Source organism: Epinephelus fuscoguttatus, linkage group LG9 (assembly GCF_011397635.1).
Source record: "Epinephelus fuscoguttatus linkage group LG9, E.fuscoguttatus.final_Chr_v1".
Lineage (NCBI taxonomy): Eukaryota > Metazoa > Chordata > Actinopteri > Perciformes > Serranidae > Epinephelus > Epinephelus fuscoguttatus.
In genome coordinates, this window is record NC_064760.1 from 3,622,333 (window position 1) to 3,629,527 (window position 7,195).

Consider the following 7,195-nt stretch of genomic DNA (forward strand, 5'->3'; position numbering starts at 1 on the left):
TGATTAACTGTAATACTGATACAAATAGTACCAAAGCTGTGCAGACACCAGAAACATTACAGTATTTACAACTGACACGCTGAACTCAGAATAAGCCATATACTTCTGTGTCTTCTCCTTGAGCTGCTCTTCTCTGGTTGGATCAGAAACCTGCAGACACCACGTTAAAACCATTAAAACCAGTTCAAGCTCCACAGCTGTGGATCCACTGACAGGAGCTGAATGAGTTTCCCAGCATGCACAGCGCTTATTTTTCATTTGGTCCCCAGAATATCCTGCAGGCTGAGAGAGAGTCGGGCTGACGAAGGTTCAAGAGTATCACTTTGCTCTCACTCAGAGGGAGGGGGACAGTTTGAAACATTAAGATATCTGCCAATGAGAGACAGACTTTCACTGGAGAGACAGGTGGATGAGTGATGAGGTGACAGAGAAGAGCAAGGCACTGCTGACCAGGCTGGGGTTAAATTCCTTAATATATGGGAGAGGAAATCCAGGATTCCCTTTCTCCACCAAATGAGCTCTGGCTCTTGAACCAGTTCTGTTCCAATAATCCTGAAGGCAAAATATGTACCTGAGATTCTCATTTTGCTTTTACTTGCATGGTTTTCTTTTTACTACATACCAGCGTTCAATGAGAATTGTTGGAGGGAGCCTGAGATTCAACCAGTGTTCATTTCGTTGACAACTTGACGAATTCTTTTTGTCAACAACCTTTTTTTGATGACAAACACAGGACCGTGACGAGCTAAAAATAGATCTTGATAATAAAAACTTAGATGAAGTCATTTTTGTTGACGAGACGTGACATGAAGAAAACGTGGTGGACTATCGGACGCTGAAAGCCGAAAATGGCCGTGCTTGTAATTATCTTCAAATGCAGCATGAGTGACAGGCTGGTAAACTCCAGTAAATAGTCTGCACCAGGATGTTTGGGTTGGTGTGAGTTGTGAGCTGTAATTCAGCAGTAAATAATCAGCCGTGTGTGTCTGACTGTGGATGGTGGAGCTGCTGAATGGATTTGTGGAGTTTGTTAGTTGCAGCGGTGGCTGTTAGCAGCTAGCTCCGCTCGCAGCCTTCACAGCTTCACCCCGCAGGACTCCACTCAGTCCGGACTGGAGAAGGTTTGTGGGTTGATGGTGTTTGACAGGCAGGTAGGAGGCTCAGTTATCTGTGAGTGTAGCTGTGCTGTAAGTAAACAGTCTGAACTCAGATCAGTTTTCTCTGACAGAGATGAAAGTTTAGTTTGAATCACCAACTCTGTGAGAGGACACCAGTTTAAACCTCCAGACTAACATGTTGCACATGAAGACACAAGTTATGTTTCTGCTTCTTAACAGTCACATGGATAAGTCAGAGTTTACAATGAACCTGGGGACAAATCCTAGTTGGCTCACATTAGTTATTTGTTGAGAGCATAAATAGAGAGATGTTGAGCTTTTCAAATGATGATCAGTAAGTGTGTGCTCGTAAATCAGCCCTTAAACCTGTCACACACTGCTGGAGACATGACAGTTTGGAAGTGTGCAGAAATTATTTGTCTTAACTACATTTTATATATCCACACACATGAATTAGCCTCACTGGATTAGTTTAAAGATGGAAAACATACAGAAGACATCGTGACTAAAACATTTTATGATGGATAAAAATGTGACTAAAGCTAATAAATATTTTCGTCTCAAGACTAAATCTAAATCTAAAATAGCTGTCAAAGTTCACACTGGATCCAACGAGCGTCTCACGTTATAATAAAGAGCTTCAACTTATTTTAAATGGTCTTCAACTTTCTGCAGACGTCTGTCGAGGCGATCTGAAGCTGAGGCATCCAGGCAGAGCAGAGGTCAGCCAATCAGCTTAGAGTATCAGTAAAACAAACATAGTCAGCCTCGTGTGTGTGTGTGTGTGTGTGTGTGTGTGTGTGTGTGTGTGTGTGTGTGTGTGTGTGAGAATCAGTTAGAGAAGAATGCTTTTGCAGACACACACACAGGAACACGTCTGTTTCTAATTAATTCCCCACCTGTGTGAAAGTGTGTGTGTGGTCAGGACGTTACACACCATCACTCCTCTCTCCAGGACTCGCAGTGGAAGCTGTTCAGCATTAACTCTTTCAGTCTTCCATCATCTGGGTGGTTTTCCTTCAGCTGCTGTGAATTATGAACGAGACATCTGAAGCAAAAAACTGAGAGAAAAAGCAAACCGCTGAATGAAGAACATCTGCAGCAGCTGCAGTGATTTACAGTCAGGCTGTGATTAAGGTGAATGGTTTTTTTTTACAGTGGACCTGCAAGTTAATCCCTCTTTTCTCCAACACGGCTGATGGGACACAAGATAAGAAGAAAGATCACAGCACACTGACTTATCTCTCACACACATTAAACACATTCACTCTGTTTGTATTCAGTGAAAGGAAACCTCTCTGAACTCTACAGTAACCAAATTTCCTACCAATCAAAATGGATCAAAAAGCTCTGTGGACACGTTCTGCTCTATTCAGTGTTTCTTTAACAGGCACTGAGACTTTTCTGGACTTTTCTCGTCACCAGTTCAGTTTAGATTATCGTATGACAGAAGAAGAAAGAGCCCCAGTGAGCTGTAAGATGACTGGATGAACTGCAGGCTGTGTGAGCACCAACAGTCTTTAGTGTGTATCCCTTTAATGTGCTGCTCAGCCGTTTGGTAGGGCACATTTTAAGTCACTATATCTTAAGGAAAAATGTTTCTATCATTCAGTTCAGGTATTTTTTGCTAAAAAAAATTCAACTAGATGTCGCTGTGTCTTTAAATAGTCTGCCTTTTCAGATTGCCTCATACAGGAAGGTAGTAACATAAAATCAAGCCCCCAGGAAGTGCGCCAGGCTTTAATGCCAATTTTCATGTTGGACAAACAGTGGTACTACAACTTCCAGGGTCTGTCATGTGACGCCCTGTGGCCCAAAAATACTTTTTCCCGTTGACTAACATTGCAAAAGACATGTCTGTAAATCAGTGGATAGATTTTTTTTTTTGGGGGGGGGTGTCAGTACACCCATGAATTGATCTGATCCGATAATATTTGGAAATTCTAGACAACACATCCTCACTGTGACCGTTACATGTCCACGTTTGGTCATGGACTTTCCACGTCCACATATGACATCCAAGGTACCCTGGGTGTGTTGGTTGTTGACGTTCTGGGACGCCGTGTCAACTTCAGCCTGTGATGCAAGATGCTTGGTCGCACCCGGCCACTGCAAGTCTCCACTGCACTTGCTCTACAGGCCACACAGCGCAGAGGAACTGTCAGTAATCCTCGGATCATTCAGGTAACTTTATACGTGAGAGTGAAACTATTTTGGTTTCATGCCCCACTAAACAACTCTCATAAGAATGAACGGAGCCCCACGTTCACTGCTGTATCCAGTTCCCCGAACACATCCATCCATAACAAGTCACTCCAGACACTTATTGTTGTTTCAAGGGAATTAAAAAATGAGAGGATTTTTTTCTGTTGCTTTTTCTTGGTGTGGACATTAAAGGGGTCAATGACCAGACGACTGCTGCTGAGTCAAAGACGAGAGAAAGATCATGGTTATGGTTCAAACATGAACATTAATTACATGCAAACTCTGGTCCCTTGCATAAAAGCTGGATGTCTTTCACTTCCATCCAACACCCCGATCTCCACCCTTGTCATCGGACTAATTATAGAAAGGCCAAACTACTTCCTGTGATTGTACTGAACAAATCATGAGATGCAGAATCGTCCAGTATGGATGTAATTTCTCCAACATGTCAAGGTGAGCCAACACGTGGTTTTGTCAGACCCATCCACCGCCCCTCCGGCTTGCTCTATAGGGAATTTCCAGCTCCTTGTATTACATTGCTGCAGGCAGCGTTACAAAGTGACGCACCTTTTGCAGCATTATAAACTGATGCTATCATACCACCGTGAAAGGTGTCTTTTTGCATCAGTGTCTGACGCCGAACTCACTGGCAAAGCCGCCATATTTGATGAGTTCAGAATGAGAACAGGTTGGAGAGTGACACCTTTCACTGCCCTCCTGTTCTACAGATAATAACTTCTGCGGAAAAATGTAGGTAAATTTAAAGCTTCACCTAGTTGAATGTGTGTAGGTGCATGCGTGCATGCATGCATGTGTGCGTGCATGTGTGACCCCATTAGCAGCCATTAGCGGTGCAGTCGCCAGTAAATTCACCTTTTGTTTGGCCTGAAGTTGAAAGCAGTTGAAAAATCCCAACAGGGTGTGTGTGTGTGTGTGTGTGTGTGTGTGTGTGTGTGTGTGTGTGGTTAAAAGCAGGATGTAGCTGATCTGCTGACCCACATGTTGTCAGATAAGGATCAGAGTGGAAGAAGAAGACAAATAGTTCGCTCTGTGTTAAGAGGACACATAGTGATTGTGTGTGTGTGTGTGTGTGTGTGTGTGTGTGTGTGTGTGTGTGTGTGTGTGTGTGTGTGACCTGAATGAATGTTTTCATCAAATCTAATTTACAACATTCATTCCAGATTATGTGTCACTGACAACAGGAACTTCTGAACAAAATATTTCCCCACTCACTCTCTGCAGTCGACTGCTAACAGATAAAGGTCTTTGCACACTGAGTCTGTTTTATGGTCGCGTTCTTTTAATCCGTGATCCGAAAAAAACAAAGAAACCTTGCACACTGAGTCTGCCACATCTTAAATCGTTGCAAAAATTCATGATACAAGACAAAATGAAAAGACACCTTTCCTGCCCTGCTTCTCTTCTCTGCAGTTACCTTTCCGGATGTTGCCGCTCTTTCCTTGTGTCCTCCAGTTCTGAAAGAATACTGTGCGCCCTGTTTCTCTGTCTCGTCACAAATGTGTCCCACCGCCACATTTTCTTCACTGATTCTTGGTCAAACGTCTCTAAAGGCTCTGAGGGCTGCAAAAAATGTAGAAAATCAAACCTGGTCCAAAAACCAGTATTTTGGAGGAAAGTTTTAGACTCAGTGTGCAAACATGATTGACACAATGTCAAGTTGTATTTATTTTTTGACGTGCAAAGGGAGTTAGTGTGATTTTCTGTATTTCTTTTATTGCCAACAGCGGGCATGTTCTGGGACTCCCTGAGAAGAGCTGCCCACTGAGGAGCTTCTTAGGCATGTGAAAATGTTATGGTGGTTAGTTTTTCATATATATATCTCTTACTTATTCAGTCTCTCCTTCAAAAGCAGCGCAGACTAATTTGGATCGATGTTTGAGCGCTGCTTGGGCGGTGACGGACAGTGTTTTGTGGCGGGTGTTGTGTTTCCATCAATACCAATCAGAGCTGGAGCCAATAAATACCATGACCACAGCAGGGTCATTTGACCCGGCTGTGAATGCCCATCATGACATTTCCCTTTACATTAAAAAGTCAGGTGTAAGTGGGTTTTTGTGCAGTGGAAAAAAGGCTTTAGATCACTGAGGGTTTCTCTTGTGTTGGAGAGAACCTGCTCTGGAATGGGAGGCAAAAGGAGTCCCTCAAAATGGTGACCAAAGGCCCAAACTCACTGGCAGCGAACACAGCCCATCAAAAAATACCCTATCAATTTTTTGCGCCACCCTGCGACACTTAATGCCACTGTCCTGTTTCAAGCCTCGCCACTCCTGGAATTAAATGCATTTTTCCCCTACTTGCTCTCTGCTTGCATCAGACCAGCTCCCAAAGCAGCTCTTTGATTCTCTGCTCCTACAGCAGCTCGACTCCTCTCCTCACCATGGAGAGAACTCTGTAACTGTTGCTGTGTCTCGTGTTTGACAAAGAATGCATGAGGAGAGACTCCCGTTATTATGAAGACAATGGCCAAAGAAGAAAAGGGGAGTTCTTAGAAATATGCAAAAGTTCCTTCAGTCCAAAAACGCCTCATATTCATCTCACGTTCAGACTCAACCCAACAGTGAATGTATCTCCTCACAGGTGCAGTGTGTGTATCTACAGCCTGATGTATCTGCCTCCGCCATTATTGTTAAAAACACATGACTGTGTGAGTGGGTGATGTGTTCCTTCATCGCCACCAACACACACACTGTAGTTTATTTTGACTCAGTCCCACACACTCCATCCTACTGACACAAACACTCACTACAGCCCCAAATGCACATTAATCTGCTGCTGAAAATAGTCCCCAACAAAGTCACTATTTCCTTCCTAACGCCACACCTTCAGTCCCTTCGTCCCATTGGTGGATCCCACATGACAACAGGTGATGACAAAGGCCTGTTAAGAGCCAATCAGTGAGGAAGCTGAACCCGTTCACCTCCAGGTCTATTGTCCCCCTGAACCACTAATTTGTTTGTTTACATGTTAACCTCTGACCTCTCTGCTCCTCCTCTTCCTCCTCCTCATCACCTCCTCTTTGACTTCACCTCTCCACCCTTCTTTCTCTTCCTTCAAGATTTCTTTCCTCCTTACCTCCTCCCCTTCACCCTCCCTCCTCCCTCGCCTGCTCTCCTGCGTCCGTGAGCAGGTTTCCTGTCACAGGAAACAGCCTGATGGTGGAGGTCAGAAACAGGATGTCCTGCAGAGAGGAGGGAAGAAGCGGAGAGGAGAGGAAACAAGAGAGGAGAGGAGGAGAGGAGAGGACACAAGAGAGGAGAGGAGGAGAGGAGAGGACACAAGAGAGGAGGAGAGGACACAAGGACAGAAGAGGAATACAAACAAGGAGAGGAGAAGAGCAGACATGAGAGAAGAGGAGAGGAAATGGCAAAATAAATGTCTTCATCTCTCTGACCCACCAGGAGGCTTCTTTTTATTATCATACATGTACATGATGTCAGCAGCTGCCAGGTTACCATGGAGATACAACACAACATACTGTAACTTTTACTGACACGTCACCATACTGCTCTACACTGCCCCTATAAGCTGGCCCAGAGGCATATATACAGACAGTGCAGGCAGTGTAGTTGCACTCGGGGCCTGTGGGGTGGAGGGGTGCAAATGATTCAGATCACCACCTTGGAACCACACCTGTGTTCAAAACAGAACTCACATTAAATTAAAAGTGTTGCTGTCTGCTGTAGGCGATATGCCCTCAAATATGAAAACCCATCTCCATCATGAATTTCTTTTCTTTTCTCTTTTTTTGGGGGGGTAAAATAGTCAGCAGCAATCTATAACAAATGATATGCTTATTCTGCATAAACTATAAACACTATAAATTAACTATTTAAGAAGAAAAACCTATTCAT